Genomic DNA, 20,832 nt, shown 5'->3' with positions numbered 1-20,832 from the left:
CCTTTCCTTTAATAAATCACTGCTTGTTTGGCTTTGTTTGCATGGCTTACTTCGGTGCATCCTTGAATTCCTTCCTGTACCGATACCAAGAACCCGTTCTCCAGTAACACTCCGGACACCCCTGTGCGGTGGACGTCATGGTGGGATCCATGTCACAGCTGGGGAGGTTGAGGCTGGCAAACAGGTGTAGCCGCTCACCAGGGCCACACAGGCTGTGGGTGGCTCAGATGGTCTGGAATCGAGATCCTTACCAGAAGCTTCCTGACCGAAAGGGGCAGGGGTGACGCTGTGGATGTGGGAGGAGAGAAGAGCGTGCCCGCGTCCACATCTTCCTCCTTTGTGCAGTCTCCCTTCCCCAGCGCCTGCTCTGTGAGGGAGACTGTGGACATCTCTGAAGAGCTTGGGGTCTGTGGCTGCATTCCTGGGTCAGGGGTCGGGGACTCACAGGACCCCTTGGTGGGGACACAGTGGAAACACGTGTGGTTAGTCCCTGAAGCCAGCCTCTGCATACATCCTCTCCTGGCCTCGCTTGGGCTGGCAGAGTGGCCTCCCCGGGGACATGAGGAACTTGCTGTGCCAGGGTTCCCAGGGCTGGCTCTAAGGGAGTTTTTAAAAGCCATTTTCTGGGCTCCAAAGAGGAAGATGCCAGTTAAGTGGCTGGCTGAAGCGTGAGACCCAAATGTCCTTGAGCCCAGCCATGGAGCCTCCTCTAATTTCTGTCCTGGCCCGGGGACCTGTCATCGGTGTCCCTTTTCTCACGGTTAGGGGAGCAGTCTAAGCAGATTTCTCAGAGGCTGTATGTGCTCCTCAGCGCCCAGGAGCTCCTGACAATGCGCATTCTGACCCAGCAAGCCTGGGACCCCAGGCATTTTTAGCCGGTTCCCAGGAGGCACAGCTGCCGCTAGTCCTGGGGAGAGGAAAAGGAGGGGAGGAGGAAAGGGGAAGGAGAGGAGGCAGGGGAGGGGAAGGGGGGCATTGCCCTTAGTGGAAGAGAGGCCCAGAAGGTGTTGCTGTGTGGTGGTGACTGGCACAGGCTTGGCCACCGGGGTCCTAGGCCTGAATCCCAGCTCCTTCACCTCTGGCTGGGACTCAGGCCTCAGTTTGCTCCTCTTGAAAATAAGGCTAATGTCCGTTCTTGCTCCGTGGGGCAATATGAGGAGGCAGAGGACCTGGAGCCTTGCGGAAGCTCAGGCCATGTGGGTTTTGTTATTTGAAATATGACCAAGTGTGTATCTTTCCAAAAGACACCCCCCGCCCCCGATTTAGGACTTCTTCACAAGGAGGGGTAATCTGGCATTGGAAAGTTCTTGTAAAAAAGAAAGGAAGGAAGGAAGGAAGGAAGGAAGGGAGGAAGGAAGGAAGGAAGGAAGGAAGGAAGGAAGGAAGGAAGGAAGAAAGAAAGAAAAAAGAACCTACACATCAGGTTTTAGGTACTAGGGAGTAGATTTGGGGCAGAAGGTCTGGAAAGGAAATTTCAGTTTTTGCTCTGCACACTTCTGTATATGTCAGCTCCCTGTGGCTCCTCTGTGCACTTCAAGGGGTGCCCTTGAATTCTGAGGAAAAGTTGCACAGGCAGTGCAGAGTTCTCACAGATCCCGTACTCGGTTGGAATTTCCCGCCGTGTTGTCCTGTCACACGACCAGGGTTTGGCCAACCTCAGAGACCAGCACTCGTCCGTTTGTATTCACTGCATTCGAGACTTCATTTAGAGTTCACCAGTTTCCCGCGCTGTCTTTTTCTGCTCTAGGATCCCATCCAGATGCCGTGGCATTGAGTCCTCATGTCTCCTTAGCCCTCTGGTGGGTGACAGTTTCTCCATCAGTCCTTGTTTTGATGATCTGGGCCATTTTGGGAACACAGTTCGGGGGGTTTGGTGAAATGTTCCTCAGTCTGGGTCTGCGTAATGTTTTTCTCATGCTTAGACCATGGTTATGGGTTTTAGAAAAAGACCACAGAGGTCAAGTTCCCTTCTTATCACATCCTATCAGGGGCGACATGATCTCCACATGGCATTGTTTTTACTTTTAAGCCACTCTGGAAAAAGAACAATACTGTGTATTTCCTATGGGAGATTAGATAGATAGAGAGAGAGAGAAAGAGAGAGAGGGAGAGAGAGAGAGAGAGAGATATTATTTTTTTTAATGCAGAGTGGTGGTGTGATATCTACCTCTCAGAGCCACGGAGGTCTCCACACCAAAGAGCTCTCCGAAGTTAATTTTGGGGAGGGCCATGGGGACCAGTAATGGGGGCGGTCAACGGGGACTTGAACCTTATCTGTCACATTTTCATTTTTACCAGTGATTTCACTTTTCCCACTCAACAGTCACTGAAAATGTGACTGGCCCCCTGTGGTTGCAGGGAGTGCGTGCGCACGCTCAGAGGACCCCAGCACGCCGCTACCTGACCCCGTTGCGTCCCAGGGTTTCAGTCAGGGAATAACCCTGCTCCAGTTTCCAACACAAAGCAGTTGTCCTGGGGCTGGAGTGGGAGGGGCTCAAGGAGAGGTGACTGTCTCCTTGGTCGCTCTTTGGGGACACACTCCTGGGCCACTGTGGACAGGAGGAAGGTGAGGGGCCGCTTACAGCGTGTGGTCTTGTCAGGCTGACCACCCAGTGTGGCCATCATTCAGGCGGTTAAAGCTCCATTCATCCGCATCTTTTCCATCCCAGCAAAACTCAGAGCCTCCCAGAAACAGAGCAGAAACCAGGGAAGACCCACCTGGGTCAGCCAATGGAATGTATGTGAGTTGTGCACCCTTTCCTTCCACATAAAATATCTGAAAAGGGTAGTGGATGTGCCGTTTGTAACTCCCTCCCTCCCTCGCTCCCACCCTCTCACGTGGTGACAAATGAAATCCCAGGGAACCGCAGCCACCAACCGCCACCAAAGGAGACGCAGCTTTGCAGCCAGCTCACAGTTCCTGGTCATCGGAAGCTCAGGTTTTCATCCCCAAAATAGCACATGCAAATGAGACTGCTCCAAAAGACCTCCCTGGCTCACTCAGCGTCTGGCAGCAGTGGGTACAGCAGCGGGCTGGATGGTGGCCCCCAAGATATGTCCACCTGGAACCTGTGAACGGGACCTTATTTGGGAAGAGGGTCTTTGCAGATGTGATTAAGGATGTAGACATGAGATCATCCTGGATCAGGGTGGGCCCCAAATCCAATGACAGGAGTCCTTAGAAAAGAGAAGGGGAGACGACTCACACAGAGGACCGTGTGACGACGGACACGGAGATGAGGGACACTGCCACAAGCTCAGGACGCTTGCGGCCACCAGAAGCTGTAAGGAACAGGAACAGATTCTCCCCTGGAGCCGTCAGAGGGAGCACGGCCCTGCTGGCACCTTGACTTTGGACTTCTGCCTCCAGAACTGGGAGAGAGTGAATTTCTGTTGTTTTACGGCACCTATTCGTGGTGCTTTGTTGTAGTGGACACCGGAAGCTAGTATAAGATGCCATAGATGGCTGTGATTATAGTAATTATTCCACCTTGTCATTCAAGCAAATTTCACGTCCCCACCTCAGCGGAGGGCAGGGCCTGTGGGTTGTGTGCACATTTCCGCGGCTGTAGATGGGAGGATGAACATCTTGCATTTATGGTTGGGCCTCCGGGCAGCAGGGCCACTCCCTGGAGGGTGTAACGCCCTCTTCTCACCTCCTTTGCTTCATGAGTTTTGAGGAAATTTCTCTGACATCCTGCAATCTCACTTGGCCAATTTCCTTGCTGAAATCAGACCTCCTCACAACACTGAACCCCCAGGAGTCTGACTTCCTGGAAGCTGCCCCTCCCCCTCCCCTACCCAAGCTCTTTGGAAGGACAACAGGTTCAGGTGGATGGACAGACAGCAGAAGGCTCAGGTGTGTGGTCCTGGAGGAAGCAAGTTCTTCAATGCCAAGAGACAGCAGGAGAAACCAGAGGGTGCAGGAGAATATTCAGTGTCATTGAGGGGCATTTGGCTGGAAATGAGTCCTCAGAGGAAGATGCCGGTGGGGAAAAAGCATTTGCTCTGAAACAGGACAGAGCTGGTGTGGACCCCCACCCCCTCTTCCGCCCCTGCCCACCGAGTACTAGCTGTTGACCAATGTGCAAGTTACACCACCTCTCTGAGCCTGGCTCCTCTCACCTGCACAAGGGGATACTGACAGCCCAGATCAAGGAGACAAGACTGTGTTGGTGCCCCAGGCTGGTACAACCATCCCTGGGGACACAAAGGGGAAGCACCCTAAGATGGTGCATCCCGAGATTCGCCAACCCTGTGTGACTGGTTACACGGAGTCCTGGAGAAGCAGGGAGGGACTGATTCAACACCGGGCTCCCTGTGGTTCTGGAAACTCAACACGAAATTTCCGAGGTTGGCCATTGCTGCTTTCTTGGCTCCCTGACACCCACCGCCAAATATTCTGCTTTGTATTTTCTAAGGTTTCCAGCATCCAGGCCAGCCTGGTCGGTATCTCCCTCCCTCCAGGCCTGGACCATTGGAAGCCCAGGTTCTGATCACCTACATGACGCATAGTGTCAGTTGCAAAGGAAACTGTGCTGGGACAGTGCCTCCCTGCTCGCTTGGCGTCTGGCACGTGGGGAGGTTGCTACTGGCATGGTGACTGCTGTCCGCTGCTGTCGGTGCCAGGCTGGGACTTCCCCTCCCGCCCAGTCACAGTGCGAAGGGACTCTGGTGCCTGTGTATGGACACACGGAGCTCTCCAGCCAGGGCTTCCGAGCTGTCCCGCTGTCCCCTGCACGTGGCTGTCTGGGTCCTGCCCGCCTGGAGAATTCCTTTCTCCAAGCCTTGTCCAAATGTCTCCCAGGGTTTTCTCAGCGCACCCTTATCCTTCCAGACCCATTTGAAGATGCACTGGTGATGACCAGCTCAGCTCCTTGCAGGTTTTCCCTCAATCTTTTCGGCCTCCACACCATGAATTTGAACTTGACTTTGTTATCTAGTTGACAATAACTAGTATTTTTCAGCCCTCCAGAAAGCTTCTGCGTGCAATATCTCATTTAATTTCCACAGTATCCCTGCCAGGTGGTGGTGTGAGGGTCACTGGCTCCATTTCACAGGGAAACTGAGGCAGCCAGAGCTTAGGCCGCCGCCCAAAGCCACATAGCCAGTAGGGGACAGAAGTGAGGTTTAGAAGCAGAGCAGAGTCATTTCTGAGCCTGTGTTTGTTCTATGCAGCTGCCTGGAGCCCTTCTGGAACCCGCCAAGCAGGGCTGGGCTAAGGTAAGGCAACTGAGGCATTTGCATTGGGCACAGAAAACGCTGGCATCAAGATAAATACTATTTTAATGAAATTTTTGTTTTAATCAAAACCAATGCAAAAAAAGTCCACAATGTACAAAATATGAAAATGTTAAACAAAGACCGCAGCCCTGCACTGGCTCACTGTCCTGGCCCTGGCACCGGCCCTGGTGCCAGTGAACATTATTTACCAAAATGGATGGGGCCGGTGGGCTGGAGTTTACCTGTTTGAATTTCCAAATCTGAAGTTTCCAGTATTGCTGCTTCCCACCCCACCAAGTTTTTGTTGTGTAAACTTTACAGCATGCAGGAAAGGTGAAAGGATTTCATACTGTATGAAGCCTGTGGTGCAGGCCCTGTTTTTTCTGGCACCGCAAGCACCTCAAGGGTATGGGCAGTACAGGGGGGCGCCTGTGACCATGCTCCCCCATCAGAATCTGCACTTCACCGAGACCCCCCAGGGCGTCGTGGGCACAGTGAGGCTTAGAAGCTGCAGCCTGACGCAGACTTTTGTTCACTCTGGTAATCCAGCCCGCACAGAGGAGGTGCTTAGTACACATTTGGGGAATGAAAGGACACCAGCCCCCTCCCCTCCACTGGGTTCAGTGCTCTCCTGGACAATGCCCATCAGGGGTTAACCTGAGGGCCCAGAGCTTGGATTTGCATGCATTTTGACTGAGGACCTGGGCAACTGCCACGCAAATGTCAAGGAAATGGGCCCTTAGGTCTGGGAGAGGCACAGATGGAGCTGGTGGAGCAGGGTCTAGCTTCACTCCCTGCAGCCTCCGGTCTTCCACCTGTACACACTGTCCTATTTATAGCCAGTGGGTGCCCTGCCCCGACTCTCCCCAGACAGTCGCCAGGAGGAACATTCTGGGCTTCTTGAATTCCTCCAGGCACCCCCTGTCCCACAGCTCGGTGCTGGATGATAAAGGAAAGCCAAGCCAGCACTGACCTGGCCCGGCTCTCAGACCTTTGCTACCAGTCCTGTAAAAATAGCCTGCTTCCAGCTATTTTGAGTCATGGAAAGCCTCGGGGAGACACACTGTTCTCAGGAGGCCCGAGAGGAAACCCAGAGCAGCTCACCCACAGGGCACATGGATGCCTGCAGCAAATCCAGCCACAGATCCCCATTTTCCAGCAAATGGAAATGTTTCTAAAAGCTGCAAATTAGCGGTCAGTATGTAAGAATCATGGGGAATGTTCACATGAAAATGAGGTCCCTTCTCTCTACTGGCCTGACCAGAAGGCCTTTGAGCTTGTGGCCCTTGGATGACTTGATCCCTGGGGGTGGGGGTACTTGCTGGGGGAGGGTCTTTGCATAAATACTGGTCACAAACTAGCTAGGTGGAAAGGGCTGCCAGAGTTCTCACGTGTAAAATGAGAAGGTGCAGCTGAGGTGTGAGGTCCCTTTCAAAATCCCACCCCTTCCCCGCTGAAATGGTCTCTCTTCTGTGTAAATACCTCTCCCTTCAAATGAACTCAGTCTCTCAAAGTCCCTCCTTTTTTTCCATTAAAAAATTTAAGGACAGTTTTATAAAGGTGAGGGAGGGGTCACTGTAGCCACCACAATGGCTCAGCTGGGTTCCATTTTGCACCAACTTCAACAGCAGGTGTTGCGCCTGGCCTTAAAAGGATCAGGAGGAAAGCTGGGTCTTGTCAATGCTGATGCCTGTCAGCTGCTCTCGCTGCCCTGCGATGCCCACATTGGCAGCAGCAGTTTTCCAGAGATTCTTAGCTCAGTTGACAAGGTGCGCAGAGGTATTGGTGTCCTGGGTTCGCCAGCTTCTTTCTCCTACTGGTGAGCCTCAGTTTCCCCATCTGTAAAATGGGGGTGGTGACCTACCTCACAGGTGGTTGTGCAGATTCAGTGGGTTCCTGTGGAGGGTTTAGTCCAGGTTGCATCCTTCCGGAGCGTGGCACCCCTACTGCTCACTATTTACGTTGTTTTAATATTATTTTGCTATCCCGAAGAGCAATACGATCCAGCACCCACAATCTTCCTCTCTTTCCTTCCTTGCCCTGCCCTCTCTCCCTCCTTCTTCCCTTGTGACCTTAGGTTAGGTTCTTGGAAGCAAAATAGCGTGACTTTTTTTGGCAGGTCTGGCTTCAAGGTCAAGCAGCTTGTTCAGCGCCAGGCTGAGTGTGAGGACAAACAGCTCAGCCAGGGTGGTGATTTCTGGGGGAGGGGGGAGCTGAAGATCTCTGAGCCCCCACCCCCACCAGACCTTGGCCTGGCCTCCCCTCTGGACAAGGAGCCTCTTTGCATATGCAAAGGAACAGCTCTGCCTCCCAGGCCTCAGGGGGCCCATTCTGCCACCTGCTCTGGAAAGGGAGGCTAAAGCCATTGGGTGGGGGTGGGGTGCACTTCCATCAAGTTAGGGACCCCCCATCAAGGACTGGAGAGGAGCCTGCATCCCCCGGAGTGGTGGGGAGACACAAAAGGCTTTCACGCCCTCCTTCCCGCCTTCATTTTCCTCCTCTCTTTCTCCTCTCTCACTTCCCTTCTTGCTCTCCCTCCCTCCTTCTATTCTTTCTCATTTATCTTCTCCTCCCCTCCCCCACCCTCCCCTCCCTTCCCGTTCCCACCCATCCCCCTCATGTCCAGGACAGTCATAGCTGGCCAGGTGCCCAACAGGGGTTTGGAGTGGCTGTCATTTCTCTCTTCTGACCCTGGAGTATGACCTGCAGGTGGGGTGGAGCCATTTCTGGGCTGACCTCACTCTCCATCTCCTTTTACAAACGAGTCAGGGGTAGCAGGGCCTGCCAGTGAAGACGAGGCTGGGCTTCTGCTCTCCATCCTGCACCTGAGTCACCAGGACCTTCTCCAGAGTGATGCTCAAGTGGGAGCAGAAGGAGGGTGGTCTCGGGGCAGTTTCGTGCCTCCCCACTAGTGCCAGCTGTCCAGGATTCTGAGGCCAGCAGGGAGCAGCCCCCCGCTCGCCCCCAGTGAGTCAGAGGCCCTGCCAGGTGTCCCTATCCCGAGCAGCCCATAGGGGTGGCACCTGCTTCCAGGACCATGAAGACACCTGGCTGGGGGGGTTTCTGGAATGGGAGATGGTTCCTGAGGGCCCGGGTTGCATCTTATGCTTTCCTCTCCCCCACCCTGTGTGGTGGCATCTGAGGCCAGGTGGGGTCTTGGAGGCCACCCAAACTGCACCCCAATAGTTGGGATCCCCCTCCACGTGAGGGTTCACAGGAGGCAACGACAGAGGAGAGGCTTCTAACTGTGGGAGGCTCACCTGTTCCCCAGCAGTTCTGACCGAGTAATTGGGGAGACCTTTGAGCCTCTTCATCTATGATGTCGGTGATCATTCTACCCACCTCAGGTGCCACTGCGATGGGGCCGCCATAGGCAGTCCCACTCCCACCTCCAGGCCTTTGCACATGCTAGTCCCCTGCCTGGTGTCTCTCTCTCACGACTCAGCATTTCTTTGTTCAAATGTCAAATTCTTGGACCACCTCTTGAAAAACCATATGAAACCCCTGCTCCCTCCCTAAACCCCGCCCCCCCTTTATTTTCCTCCACAGCATGGCCCACCATCTGCCCCACCAGCTTTTTACTTATTTCTTTTTGGTCTGTTTCTGCCATTAGACTGTAAGCTCTGCCAAGGTCGAGGGTCTCAGTGTGTTTTGTCCCCAGCACTTAGAATAGGACCCTGCACACAAGAGGTGCGCTGTGAATATCTGTGGACTCGATCAATACATTTAATAAATGGTTTGGCTTCTTTCTCATCACTAGTAACGAGACCACGCTTTGATCTTCAGGAGGAGTCACCAGGACCTTCAGATATGGGTGCCTCCCCACAGAAGGAAGGAGCAGCAGAAGGAAAAGGACGGGAACCACTCAGAGAGCAGCCAGGAGGGGGCTCCAGAGGCGGCAGCAGCCCAGCCTTGTGCGAATAGAGGAAGCTCAAGAATCCAGAGTCGGCCCTGCATTGGTCTAAGGACCCACACCGTCGCCATGAAAGATGCCTGAGTGCTGGAAGCTTCCGGAAGTGTCCAGGCAACCCCTCAGGTATGTGGGGCAGGAAGTGGATGTGTGGGCAGCAAAGGCCCATTATTACAGTCCTGCTCATTTTGCATTTCGTTATTGCCTCACAATCCTCTCCATGTGGGGACCACAGGGGATGGACGTCAGCTCCACAGCCCTAGGATTCAGACCTCCATCTCTCTCTCTCTCTCTCTCTCAGCCCTGAGGAGATCTGACTCTCAGTGAGTGTCTGAAAATGCCCTGGTTTGGGGCCCTGGCTGCTGGCCGGACTCCAACCCCAGAGGGTCTGGTGTTACTGGTCTCGGTACAGCTTGCACACTAAGAGTTGTTAAAATTCCCTGCGGAATTCTAATGCACGACCCAACTTAAAGATCACTGTGTTAATAGATTTTTGTGAATTGAAATAATGTCAGCTGTCCTTTACTAAGCATCTTCTGCATACTGGATATTTGTTAGCAAATGTCACAAACTGAGCTCCCTCCAGGGACTAGGCAGGCCATGTAATTAAAGAAGCAAACAGAGTGAGAGGCAATAGGGACTGGTGGGGACTGTGTGAGCTGGGGAACCATGGTCTGCCCTAAAGGGGCAGCCACAACTCCGTGCGGTGTTGGTCGTCACAACAACTAATTCTGATTTTTAAAGGAGCAGGTAGGGATGGGAGGGGACCAATCCTGCCCTTTGTTTGGATGTATCAGCAGGTGGCTAGTTTGAGGTCTGGGCTTTGGGTCCATTATCTTTTTTCCTCACTGCAGTATCCATGGAAGTTAGATGTTATCACTCTTTTTAGAGATGAGGAAACAGAGGTGAAGTGGTTCACTCAAGGGTGCTGTGGTTGGCAGAATAATGACCCCTCAATGAGGTCCCCGCCTTCATCCCTATAAACTGTGATATGTCACACGGCAAGGGCAATTAAGGTTGTGGATATAATTAAGGTAGCTCATCAGCTGACTTTCAGATGGGGACATTATCCTGCATTATCCAGATGGGCCCATCGCAAGGGTCCTTTAAACATGGAAGAAGGAGGTGAAGAGTCAGTGTCAGAATGAGAAGGACCGGCCTTTCTTGACTTTGATGACTGAAGAAGAGGCCACAAGCCAGGGAGTGCAGGCAGCCTCTACACACCAGAAAAGGCAGCGAATCTCCCCTGGAGCCTCCAGAAGGAAGACAGCCCAGCCGACACCTTAATTTTAGCGCAGTGACACCCATTTCTGACCTCCAGAACTGTAAGAGGACAAATGCATGATGTTTCAAGCCACTGAAGTATGGCTCCAGCTGTGGGCTCAGTGTGCGTCCTATGTAAGCCGTGGGCTCCATTTGGGCCACATGTGTGTATGACTGGCCATGGGGGGTGGCAGGTGGGGGCAAGGAAGGAGTCACTGGTTTCTCCCAGGTGTGCACTTGCTGTGGAGAAAAGTTCAGAAAAGTAGTAACTTTTACCCTTTGACAGAGTCCATCTCAGGTGGCTTTGACCTTGGACTTCAGCACCCCTCACATGGGGGATGCTTTGTTCACAGTTCAGCCCAGTGTTATTCCATGTGATATTTAAACCACTTGCAGCCACGATGGGACTATCCCCAGTCTATAGACGAAGTAATGATAATAATTGAAAACATTCCCTCAGCACTCACTAAGTACCAGGGTCTGTGCCAAGCAGAGTTTCCCGTAGTATTTCATTTCACGATCTCAAGAGTCCAAGAAGTGCACAGTATTACAGACAGGGAAACTGAGGCACTGAGAGGTTCAGTACCCCATCTCTCAGATGAGGAAATGCAGCTCAGAGGCAGGAACTAGTTTGGCACCCCTGGGAGGCAGTCGCTGGAATCCGAGGCCAAGTTGCTTTTCCCCAGTCTATGCTCTTTCTTCTGTCATCTGATTAAACAATAATTTCAGATTTTAATTTCCCCCCAAACATCACCTTCCTCACTGCCAGCGTGCTGAGCACATGGAGGTGGGAGAAGTGAGGAAAAACTCAACTTCTCCTGGTGGAGGCTGGTTACTCTGGTAGGTGTCCTCACAAATCCACATTGCTTTGCAGAGAGGGACTTCAGGGGTGAAAGATGGCTGTTTTGCGTCTAAATCAGATTTAGAAAGCCTCATGCTGTGAGTTGTGCTACTTAGAAATACTGCACATTATTAGGTTGCTTTTGCCATTTGGTAAAGAATTTAAATCCCCCATCAAGTAAATGAATTGCTATTAGTTTAAAGGAATGGTCTTGAATATCCACTTCTTTCTAAATAAAGCCTCAGGAGGACAAAAGGGACATGTGGACGTTACAGGGTAATTTTTGTGTGTGCTTGTAAAATTCCAGGACGTATGCAAATGAGGACAAACACGACAGTATGGATGTTTACTTAAACTTGCTGCGAGGGTGCCACTTTTTAACTCATTTGAAAAGTCAAATACATTTAAGAAAAACACTGCTATGGCAAGTGGAAAACAGTATCACTTGCCAAACACCGTAATAAAATCACCATTATTGTCAGTGACATTTTGAGCGTTTCCTCTGTGGCGGGCACTGCTGGAATGCTTTCCAAAGGGTGGTGTCACTTTGCAAAGCTGGTACCATTATTCCCCTCTTGCAGATGTGGAAACAGGTTAAATCCTTCTTTCAGATTGTTAACAATAGAGGTGTCCACTGAAGACATGAAATTTACTTTAATCCATCGTTTTGATGTGCCTGAATCGCCATCTTCTCCTCCCTTCTTCCCTTATTTCACCTAGCTCCTATTCATCCTTCAAAATCCAGACACTTGGTCCAGCATCACGCTCCCCACCCCCCAGCCTGGGCTGGTGAATGCCCTCTCCTTTCCCCACCATGGTCTGAAGCACCTACCACAGGCCTGTCAATGCACCCTTCTCCACTACCAGACAGAGCTTCTCCTGGGAGGGGCAGAATCCCACCCCCTGCCCCTCTCCAGTGTCTTGCACACAGTAGGTGCTCAGCAAACACATGTTGAAGAAACGAATGAGTGAATGAATGGAGCAAATGCAGAAAGCAAATTCAGATTCAAAGCGCAGCATAGTGGAGTCTCCCCACCTCGAGAGCCCATAGAGATAGTCCCTGTCTTTCTTCTTCGTAGTGATGTGTCTATTTTAAGGTGCCGCTGTTCTGAGTCTCTTTCCGCATCTACAAAATGGGGATACTGGTAGAAAGGGTGCACGCTGCGCCCGCCTCAGGGGGGTGTTTCCAGGGTTAAGTGAGTTGACATTGTGGAGTACGAGAACTGTGCCGGGCACAGAGCAGTGTTGGTGACAACAATATTATTCATCATTGTGACCTATAGTATCGATTTCTCCACATATCATTACTATTTATGACAAGTGTTGTAAAGTTTTATTTAAAAATCAGCATATTTGGTTATATTAATATAGTGAGTTGAAAATAAGTCAGTGTCCGCCCGGGGGGTATCCAGGTGTGGTCCAAATCCTGAGGTGGTTTTGAATGATGGGGTAACATGACCACGGGGGAAAGGTAACTCAATTTGGGGCAGCTTCTGTAACCATTCTCCGGTCACCTGGGGACAGGCACCACTGCCTCCCTTGTGACCTGGGCTGTGGGTGTCGGTGTTAGAGGCACAGGCTCCGTGCAGGAGACCTCAAGAGGCTTTGTCAAGGACCCCGAATGCAGATGTGCTGCCACCCGGGCTTTCCCACCTTGCCTGCTCTGAGTATGCAGCCTCCACCCCAGACGCGGGCTGGTATTTTTAGCACAGACGCACCCTGCACCGCCTCCTACACTCTGACCAAATTTAGAAATCTCAAGAGGTCTTTGCACTTCCATGCCCCCAGTAGGAGCAATGAATGGAAAGGCCCCCAAGCTGCCAGCGCAGCCAGAGCCAAGCCTGACGTTTGCGGGACTCTGTCTACTGACTGGTAGAGGAGACCAAGATTTATCGCACAGTGAGAAAAAGCGAGTTGCAGAATCACGTGTGTGGTCTGAGTCTACTTCCGCAAAAGCAACCCTTGCCCCCTCCCCCGCATGTGTGTCTGAGACCTCACAGCCAGGAGAGGGGTGTGGGAAGGGACTACGGGGTGGGGGTGGGAGGGGTCGGGGGTGGGGTTGGAGGCTGGAGAGATGAGTAACTCTGCCTTTATGCAAAGCTTTATATTTACTGTTTAAAACAGGTGTGTACGACTTCTTAAATTTGAAAATCTTGAACACCAGAAAGTTTATATCCTGAGATTGAAAAGCCTCAAACCACATTGCTCATACGGGATTCCACAGTTAACCAAGGGCTCCTGAAGCTGTGTGTGGCGGCCCCTCACCGTTTCTGAGAATTGGACAGCCACCCTCTCTCTTCCCTAACGTCACTCAGATGTTCCAAGAACATTATTGCTCCCCACTGGGTGCTGACTCCACCCCGCAGCGGAGAGGGGCGTGGCCAGGGATGGCCAATGAGAGCACTGTACGCCCCCCTCCCTCACCCCCCACCGATCCTCGAGGGCTGGGTCTGGCTGCTAGCAGGGAGATTACTGGGGACGTTGTTGGAAACGGAGAGCTCAGGACCCTTTGCTGAAGAGCTACTGTGGAACCTTCTGTCATGTGCACCTGTTGGCTTGCCTGAGTTGGGATAGCGTCTCTGCAAGTCAAGGAAGCAGCACACCTATGAACTCAACACTGGCTGATGGCTGAATTGTCAGGAAATTTGCATGTCAGTTGTTAAACATGGCCAGTATTAAAATTAAGGTATACACACTTATAATTCAATGAATTATATTAAAAACAAAGGTAACAAGTACTCAGAACTTATCACCCCCTAGTTACTTTACTACACTTTACTGCTATCCATGCTCTTGGGGATGTGTACTTCTTTTGTTACTGTACAGTGGAAATGCTGTATAACCGTGTGCCCTGGTGTATCTCCTCCCAACGCCACACCGTGAACCACCCTGGTAATTTGAAACCCTTCCATGGTGGGAATAGTTACACCACAGAAACTGGCAAACGCTACAGATAGGGCTCTCCCACCCAAAGCTGTTGTTAAACATTTACTAGTAAGCCTTTGAATGCAGGCCTGATAACATGTGCAGGGTCTTGTCTGCTCTTCAGGAATCCCAAGTACCAAGTTTCCCTGAAAATAAGATGTAGCTGGACAATCAGCTCTAATGCGTCTTTTGGAGCAAAAATTAAGATAAGACCTGGTGTTGTTTTAATATAATATAAGACTGGGTATAATATAATATAATATAAGGTATAATATATTATAATATAATATAATACTGGGTCTTATATTTTGCTCCAAAAGACACATTAGAGCAGGTTGTCTGGCTACGTCTTATTTTGGGGAAACACGGTAATAGAAAGGAGAGATTGTAAGCATCTGTAGGGCAAGAGCCATACTTTATTTCTTGTGGTTTCCCCTGCATCTAGCAAGGGCATTTGATTTATGTCTGTTGAATTACTTGAGGAAATCAGGGTCCAGGAAGTCAAGGGCTTTGCCTGAGGTCAGGCAAAGCCCTTGACTAGTAGTGGGGTAGGAACCAGAGCACAGCTTTTATTTACTCCAGATCCCACTTAAAAAAGAATAGATAACCAGAATAAGCCCATATTTATTAAAGAAATGGAATTCACAGTTAAAACTTTCTAACAAAGAAAACACCAGACCAGGTGGCTTCACTGGTAAACACTAACATGCAAGGAAGAAATAATCCTCATTCTATACAAACTCTTCTAGAAAATAGAAGAACAGGGAATACTTCCCAACTCATTTTGTGAGGTTAGCATTACCCTAATGCCAAAGATATTACAAGAAAAGAAAACTGTAGACCAATATTGCTTGTGACTGTAAATGAAAGAATCTTCAACAAAATATTATCAAATTCAAACCCAGCAAAATATAAAAAGGATAATACATCACGTACATCAAGTAAATTTTATCCTGGAATTCAAGGCTGGTTCAACAATTAGAAAATCAGTCATTGTAATGACTATAGAAAAAACATAGAATCATCCTAATGCAGAAAAAGCATTTGACAAAATTCAACATCCATTCATGAAGAATTTTCAGCAAACTGGTAATAAAAAGAAATTTTCTCAACCCAATAAAGGGCATGTACAAAAACCCTGCAGCTAACATCAGACTTAATGGCAAAAAATTCAATGTTCTTTCCCTAAATTGGGAATAAGGCAAAGATGTTCATTCTTACCACTCCTATTCAACATCATACTGGAGGTCCTCACGCGTGCAATATGGCAAGAAAATAAAAACAGATAGATTGGAGAGGGAAAAATAAAATTGTCTCTATTTGCAGATTGCATGATTATCTCTATAGAAAACACCAAGGAATCTATGAACTACCAGAACTGATGACAAGTGAGTTTAGCAAGATAGCAGGACACAAGATCAATATACAAAACTCAACTGTATTACTCCATACTAGCAATGAACAATGGGAAATAAAAAATTTAAAAACAGTACTATTTACAAGTAGTACACACCTGGGGAAAAAAAAAACATGAAAAGCTTTGATATAAATCCAACATCTGTACGTGATCTGTATGCTGAAAATTACAAAACAAGGATGAAAGAAATCAAAGAAGACCTAAATAAATAGAGAGCTATACTGTATACTGTATTCACAAATTGGAAGATTCAATGTTGTTAAAACGTTAAATTCTTCCCAAACCATCTATAAATTCTTCCCTCCTCCAATCCCAGCAACATTTTCTTGTACAAGTCAACTGGTGTATTTGAAAGTTTATATAGAAAGGTAGAAGATCTAGGAAAACCAAAACAATTTTGGAAAGGAAGAACAAAGTTGGAGGACTCACATTTTCTGATTTTGATGCTAAAGCTACAGTAATCAAGACTGTAGCTGATGAAAGGCTGGATCAGTGCAACAGAATGGTATCCAGAAATAGATCCCCACATGTGTGGCCAATTTACTTTCAGCGCAGCTTCAAAGGGAATTAGATGGACAAAGAATGTTTTCTCAATAAATGGCACTGGAACAATTGTCATCCACATGCAAAAAAATGAACTTCAACCCACACCTTGATCATAAACAAAATTTGACTCAAAATGGATCACAGACTTAAAAGCAAAACATAAAATTATAAAACTTCTAGAAGCAGACCTAGGAAAATATCTATGTGATTTGAGTTATGCAAAGATTTCTTATATATGACATGAAAACTAATGATTCATTGATGGGGGAAAAAAGGATAAATGAGATTTCATCACAACTTTAAAAAAATCTGCTCTTTGAAAAACCCTGTTAAGAGAAGGAAAAGAAAAGACACATACTGGGAGAAAATATTTGCAAAACATGTGTCTGATAAGGAACTTGTGTTTGTGGGTGAAGAGGGGGAAGGGATTAAGAAGTACCAATTGGTAGTTATAAAATAGTCATGGGGATGTAAAGTACAGCATAGGGAATATAGTCAATGATAGGGTAATAACTATGTAGCGTGTTAGATGGGTACTTGATTTATCAGAATGATTACTTTGTAAGTTATATTGATGTCTAATCACTGTGTTATACACCTGAAATGAATATAAAATTGTATGTCAACTGTAATTGGAAAATAAAGAAATAATAAAAAAGAATTCTGTGTCCAGAATCTATAATAACTTTCAAATAACCCAATTTTAAAAATGGTTAAAAGATTTGACCAGACATTTCACCAAAGAAGATATGCAGATGGCAAGCAAGCCCATGGAAAAATATTCATAGTCCCTAGTTATTAGTAAAATGGAAATTAAAACCACAATGAGATATCCGTACACACCTACTAGGACAGCTAAAAACAAAACAAATACAACAAAACACACCCTGACAATACCACGTGTAGTGGGTACGTGGGGCAGCTAGAGAACAGAATGGTTCAAGCACTCTGGGGACAGGTTTGGCAGTTTCTCATAAAGTTATATAAAAAGGTACTCTATGACCCAGAAATCTCACCTCAAGAGAAATGAAAATATAGGTTTGCACAAAGCCTGTACACACCTCTTTATGAGAGCTTTACTCATAATCCTCCCCGAGTAGGGACAACTCAAATGTCCTTGAACTGGTGCATGGATAAACAAGCTGTGGAGTGTCTGTCCATACAATGTGATATTACTCTGCGATAAAATGAGCAAGTGAGCCACACAACAGCAGGACTAAACGTCAAAGTCAGTATGTTGAGTGAAAGAAACCAGACTCAAATACATAGTGTATGATTCCTTCTAGATGTTCTGGAAATGACAGCTATAGGGACGTAAAGAAACCAGTGGTTGCTAGGGCCTGGGAGTAGGAGCCCAGTGGGATTTGGGGGTGATGGAGACACTCTGTCTTGATTGTGGTGATGGTTGCGTGACCATTCATTTATCAGAACTTGTAGAATTGTACACTTAAAAGGGAGGATTTTACTGTATGTAAGTTATACCTCAAAAAATTTAAAAAATGTTTAAGAAAAAGAAAAAAAGATGCACTGTTGGAAAATAGCACTAAGAATTGCAATATCTATTTCACTTAGATAAGAAGTTGTGATAAGTAAACTAATTTTCATTTGGCCAACATTCGAAGGCCCCACCTTCCCATGACTCATTTCTGATTCTTCATGGGATTAAAAAAAAAAAAAGAGCAAGTATCTATCTGTACACATCCAACCATCCATCCATCCACCATCCATCCATCCATCCATCCATCCATCCATCCATGCTGAGATGATCCTGTCACAATAAATGGTAAGAATAATGTTTAAGAAGAACCAGCTGTGCTTGTTCTGAGCTGGTCTGTATACTCAAAGCGGAATGTTACTCAGACCTAGGACACAAGTATGCAAAGTCAGACACATGCATTTTCAAATACATATTCTGCATGACACACCTACTGTCAGCCTGGAATAGGAACTCCTCCGCTGTCAGCAGATCCAGAGTCTTCTCTCTGTTTCTTCACCTTGTCACGGGTTATGCTCTGCCACTATAGTACAGCTGTCACGTTCGCTCCCAGCGCACCTGAGTGTGTGATCTTGGTGCCAAACCATGGAGGAGGCCTGGCAAATTCCCCAACATGGGTCCTATGTCACTTCCAGAGGCTCTGCCTTCTTCTATTCCCTCTGGAACAAACACCAGTAGACAGGCCGACAGAGGGAGGCTGAGTCACTGTTTTGGGTAGAACTACCCAGAGTGAAATGCATAGGGCTGGTTACTGAAAGCATCTTTAGTTTTTCCAACAAATGTGAAAGCAGGGAAGAAAGCAGCCTGGAGAGCGTGTGGTCCCCAGAGCTGGCTTTGCAACAAAACTGGAAAGTGCTGGTTCTGTGAAATACACTGATTGTCGGGGGCTACCCCCAAAATTCTAATTCCATGGACCTGGGGGGTCCAGGAGCCTGTATTTTGTTCACATGGTCCCTAGGTAATCCGAACACCCTGAGAGAACTACGAACCATGGTTGGCGGGGGTCTCCAAGAGGGAATTCCCCCCAAGAGTACGGGATCAGAAGATGGCCAGACGAGTTGGGTGGTGGGGCGACTCCGGAGGAGGAACCCCGCTGGCCCAGGCAGATGGAGTGACCAGGTGACCCGCCAGCGCAGGGAGCAGTGCTCAGCCAAGTGACAGTCTCACTGCCCTGAGCAAGACCCAACACTCTGCACAGGCTGCCACGGGAGCGGGAGGAACCCCAGAGGACTGCGTGTTGCCTGTAGACAACACGACTGACGCTGATTGATTTAAAATAAAGTAATTCATTGTCTAGCACACTATTTCCTATGATGACTTTACTGATCCTGATACTTCAGGCCTTGGGCGGTAATTATAATAATTATCAGGAGGAGTCTTTTAATCAGCGACCTTTGGACTCATATACAAACTGTCATACTCCATTAACAGGAATGACAGCAGCGTGCCTTTCAGCTCCTTTGGCTGCTCCTAAGAGGAACATGTCACCAGGAGTGCTATTTGCGGCCTTCCTACACAGCCCCTGTGGCCAGCTTCCAGCCATCGTGGTTCAGTTAAGAGGTTTTTTAACTGCAGTTTTTGTCTCGACAAGCATGGTGAGCATCCTGTATGGTATTCTATCTTCAACTGCAGAGAAAACAATAAGCATATGTGTCTTTGACATCCTAAATGGTGCGTTCCATCAAAGACAGTGATTTAAAGTCATGAGACTCATGGTCAGTCATGTTTTTGGAAATGATACAAAAGCTACTCAAGTAGCGTCGGAAACTGGGCTGCACGTAAAATCTGTTTTATCTGATACCCTCAATTAAAAATAAACGGCAATAAAAATTTGACCGGGAAAGTGTAGAAATAGTTGACCAGGGAAGCCAAATGTCCTTCGGCTGTAATCGAACGTGTTAAGTATGGATAACACTGCCCATTAAGGACTGATAGTCACACATCCACAGGGGCTATTCGGTAAGATTATCGACGGTTATCAAAAAATATAACATTTATCCTGAAAATGACATCTGGAAATGCTTGCCGTTTTCCAAAGGTAGGCTGTCAAACCTTATAATACACACTGTGTCTGTTCATCAGGACTGACCCCTGGGGTAGTTAATTCTTTCCGCGAGAGACCCCAACAATGGAGGCATCAGCCAGGTCTTAGGTTTGTTTAAAAAGCATCCTTTATACAGTGACACTGTTGTCAAACAATGTTGTAATTTAAACACCCTCTCCCCAAAACAGAGATGTTCACTTGTGCAAGAGGTGTACCTTCCAGAATGATTTCCTGCTGGATCTCAAAACGATTTTAAGCTGAAGGGTTGCAAAGGTGGCTTACCCCCCACAAGCATTCTGAAACTTGGAGCCACAGAAGTGTCAGTTCCAGGTTTTATCCAGGCCCCTTTTTCAGCAAAGTCAAGCGCAAGAAATCCTCCTGCTACTATTAAAGACAGACCGCTTTTTATTTATCTTTCTGTATGGTGCGAAACTGAGCAAACAGCTAGAGACTGTTAAACTTGGCGTTCTTGTCAGTCTGTGTCCACGTCCTGGGGGGTGGGGGTGGGGGAACAACTGCCCTCTTGTGGGGACTATTGTCATTGCTTCTGTCACAAATCCAAGGCATTAATAATGTGCTTTAGGAACAAATGAGTTTCTCTAGGTATCTAGTGGGAGTCTGGACACATAACTGAATCGAAGCCGATCACCTGAATTGCATTCTCATCCAGATGTTATACATGCAAAACACCACAAATTTCTTATAGAAGACTGTTTATGAGGAGGTTTTGATGGTGTTTAGACACTAAGTGGACTTTCATTTTCAAACATGTTTCTTATATATCTGTTCTTTTATAATTAAAACAATTTTAGTTATAGTAAAATAAAGATGAAATTGGACCATCTTAATCATTTTTAAGTGTACAGTTCAGTCGTGTTAAGTATATTCACAGATTTGTGCAACCACCATCCATCTCCAGAACGCTTTCATCTGTCCCCATGAAACAACTCCCCAGTCCCTGCTCCCTCAGCCCCTGGTAACCATCCTACCATTTTCTGTTTCTATGAATTTGACTACTTTAGGTCCCTCATACAAGTGGAATCATATAGTATTTGTTTTTTTGTGACTGGCCGATTTCAAGTAGCATAATATGCTCATGGTTCACCTATGTTGCAGTGTGTATGAGCATTTCCTTCCTCTTAAGACTGAAGAACATTCCATTGTATGC

Source organism: Rhinolophus ferrumequinum, chromosome 23, assembly GCF_004115265.2.
Source record: "Rhinolophus ferrumequinum isolate MPI-CBG mRhiFer1 chromosome 23, mRhiFer1_v1.p, whole genome shotgun sequence".
Taxonomy (NCBI): Eukaryota; Metazoa; Chordata; class Mammalia; order Chiroptera; family Rhinolophidae; genus Rhinolophus; species Rhinolophus ferrumequinum.
This window is presented reverse-complemented; position numbering follows the sequence as displayed.